The sequence below is a fragment of the Polistes canadensis genome, unplaced genomic scaffold, assembly GCF_001313835.1.
Source record: "Polistes canadensis isolate GaletaPanama2010 unplaced genomic scaffold, ASM131383v1 scaffold_191, whole genome shotgun sequence".
Lineage (NCBI taxonomy): Eukaryota > Metazoa > Arthropoda > Insecta > Hymenoptera > Vespidae > Polistes > Polistes canadensis.
Window position 1 is genome coordinate 57592 of NW_014569738.1, and position 4202 is coordinate 61793.

Genomic DNA, 4202 nt, shown 5'->3' on the forward strand with positions numbered 1-4202 from the left:
GAAAAAATTTAAAAAGTAAAAAAAAAAAGAAAAGAAAGCAACAACAAAATATGGCGAAAAGAAGTATATAAGAAAATTAATACCAGTAAAAGATTAACTATTACTCACACTCTGTCATATTCTTATTCTTTTTCTCTATCTATCTATCTCTTCTATCTCTCTTTTTCGAAACATACTTAATGCAGATCATCCCCCCCTTCATCATTTTTGTTTTGTACGACTTGCTTAATATTCTACTTTCAATGATTCTTCTATTTCCATCTTTCTATTTCTTCTCTATCTCTATATCTATATCTGTATCTTTTTTTATAATGATTAGAATATTCACATACACACACGTACACGTACACATATATTATATATATATAATAATCCGACGATTGAACAAACGATCTTTATTATTAATCTATCATCTTTTCGTTATACTATCTATCGGAATCTAAAGAAACGCGTTAAAACCTCCCTTACGTCTGGTATAAAAATAAAGTTGGAAATGAAGGAGAAGATAAAGGAAGATATTAGAAAACAAAACGTTATATAATAAAAATTATAAATTAAGGGAAAAGTTTAATGACGAAATTAAAATTACGCGAAAAAAATAAATATATATATACTCCCTGTCTGTCACCCCCGGTGTGTTTCGCGTTTGAAATAATTTTGTTTGAAATAGTAAAAAGGGAAGAATTTTTAAACTCTATAAAATATTAATAATTACAATTTTTTCTATGTTAGAAGAAAAGGTATTCGAAAAGTTATTATACATACACACACACAACATACATTTTCATACATTCATACATGCTACGTATATAATGTATACTGCATTTCTTTCCTTTTGTTTCGAGAAAGACGTATTTTTATTCGTCCATTGAAGCAATATTCGTATAAAAAAAGGAAAAATAATATAACAGATAAAAATGATTCATATAGAAAAGTTGTACCGTTTTATCAATTTGTTTCGGTTGGACACCTTTTTATATACTTTAAAATAATCATGTGAGAAAGAGCTAATTGAAATAGATATACACTTATTATATATATATGTATGTATGTATGTATATATAACATATATACATATATATATATATATATTTGTCATTAACCAAAAACCATTATTCTATCGGCAGGAAGTGAATGTCAGTTTTTATTTGAAAAAAACCATTTATGAAATGAATTAATATACCTTATATTAGAGTAAGATATATTGTACGCTGTGAGAGTGGCGGATTTATTTCGTCGAAATTACTTTAAATATTAGACGTTTTTGTGAAAGAAAAGAAAATAATAATAATAATATTAATAATAATAATAATAATGAAACAAATGAGAAATCATCTCTCTAAGACCATAATTTTATGAATAAAGTTTTACGAATATAAATATATATATACAGCAAAATCTCTCTTCATGTGATTTCTGCAATTAAAGTCGCACAAGAGAACGGGTCCTTATAATATGACGTTTAGATAATGAACTTTTCTTTATTATATTTTTTTATTTTATTTTTACTAATTAGAAAGTTGATGATCAATGGCCCATCATTATCTTAATTCAACAATTTTTCAATTAAGGGAACATCATGGAATTGAAAATTTTATTATATGATCCCCCGTGATGTTCTGCATTCATTTCTGTATCTTCAATTATTATTTATATTTTCTTTTTTTGTTATTTTTTTTTTTTTTTTTGGTTTGTTTATCTCTTGTAGAAAATCAGGGAGAATCGAACTATTCTCATGAATGAAACAATGATTATTCTTGACAATTATTAATATGATAGATATGATTACTTGTGTATGAAAAAGAAAAAAAAAAGATTTCTTTTCGTTTGGTTTCTTTTTTTTTTTATCCCCCTGCCGTCGCGTATTTTTTGTGACCCATCGCCCTGAAAACAAATTCGAACATATTCTCAATTATACGTGGAAAATAAATTTAAGTGGTAGTTCTTATTTTTTTTTTTTTTTTTTAAATTTTTATATTAATGAAATATGTTCTTAACAAATGACTCCGGTTCGTCTTCCATGTATAACTTTTATTAACGAGATTCTTTGGTGAATCCATATCTAATCAATTTTTTCTTGCAAGACTATAACTTAATATTTCCAGGAAGTTTTTATACATTATCCAAACCACGACGACATATTCACATATTATATACAAGACATATTTCTTTACAATTTCTATATTTTCTTTATATTATATCTCCTTTTTTTTTAGTAAATTATGATACGTAAAAATATATTTATATATATATATAAAAGAGTTTAAAACATATATATCATTTCTTTACTTCTTGATTTCTATATGATTTATTACTATTTTATTTATCTTCTTTCTTTTGAAACCATAGTATTGAATTTTATTTTTATTTTTATTTTGTTTTATACTGTCCTTTTTAGTTTTTTTGTTATATTCCATAATAAAAAGTATCAACGAGAGAGAGTAAAACGTAATCTTGTTAAATGTATAATACAATAAATTCCTGCATAACGTGTGTTGATACAACGCGGACATATGAAAAGATTAAGATTACTCTGTATAATTAATTAAGAATATTATTAATACTTGATTAATTATACATTTAAGTAATTAATACAAATTAATCTATTGTAATGTTTTAAAGATGAATATTAGGATAGTCATTAAACATAGTATCATTATTATTCGTTTTATACGAGTATTGTTCTCGTATAAAATGAATTTCATAAAACGCATAATAAAATATATTGACCACGTTATACGGGAGTATACTGTATATATTATAATTTACATAGCATAGAAATTACTTAGTTATTTATTATTCAGTAACTCCTGTAAATATACGTAAATTAAACTTTGTGTGCGATAAAAAGAAAAGAAAAGAAAAGAAAAGAAAATAGAAAAGAAGAAATACGCGATAAAATAGAACACTTGTTCGAAACAAACGCTATGTGTAAATAATAAAGTTCTAAATAAAAATATCTACGAAAATTATCGGAGAAAAATCAAAAGATACAAATCAAAAGAGAACAATTTTTGTTGTTTAACGATAAAAGAGAGAGAAAGATAAAAGACATTAAGGAAAATAATATGTCCAATTAATTATTCAACGTTTCATTGTATAATTTTTAATTAATTATCAAATTACGAATAACAACAATCAACTTCTTTAATTTTTTTTTTTTTTATTCGTGAGATATTACCTTTCACGAAAAACAAACAAAAAATAAATAAATAAAACGAGACCGACTACTTTGTTTCTCGAAGAGAAAGAGTTGTTACACCTGCATTCAGATGCCTGCGAGATTACAGTTACAACAATTCTACATATGCAATTTGTAACACTGAACGATATTAATGAAGAGTCTTTAAAATGGAGAAGAGAGACAGCACTCACAAGATAGGCTTACTTACTTGAAACTGCTAGTCACAATGTGAAACTACTGTCACGAGGTGAGTAGATTTTGATAACAAATGTTATTAAGCATAATTTTTATTTTAACATTTCGGGTGGGACGTTTTTTGAAGAAGAAGAAAAAAAGAAAAGAAAAGAGAAAAAAAAAAACAGAAAATTTGTGGCAAAAGAAACTTAGACAATAAATAGGAAAATATTCTTATTAAAAAATTATTTTATAAATAATTCTTCTTACCCCTTTTCAACGTGTCTTTTTTTTTTTAACAGGAAATGTTCGTATTTTTCATTTGATTTGATTATAAATCTTTGTGGTATATACATATATACATAATATTATGCATATATATATATTGTTAATAATCCTCATAATTATCCATTGCGATTGAGAGAAAAATTAGAAAAAGAAACACACGACTATTATTATAAATATTGAATAAAACATTTCTACTGAAATTATATGATATACATTTTAAACTCCTGGATTAAGAAAATGATTTATAAAATAGAGCGAATATTTGAATCCGATTCTGATTTTCATCAGCCTGGACCTTGTTTCTTTCTACTCAAGACAACCGAACTGTATTTACTTATATACTTTAGCAATGGTTGTCTGGGTTTATAATTGTGATCTGGGCTGTGTGCAACTGTGATATACGATATTTGACGAATAATCGATTAAACCAACATCGTTGTCTAATTATTTCTCTTCTTATGGGGGTGTGTATTATCGAAATTATGATTAAAGATGATAATCCTTTTATACATGAAAAAAAAAGTTTCTCTCTCTCCATATATATATATATATATTA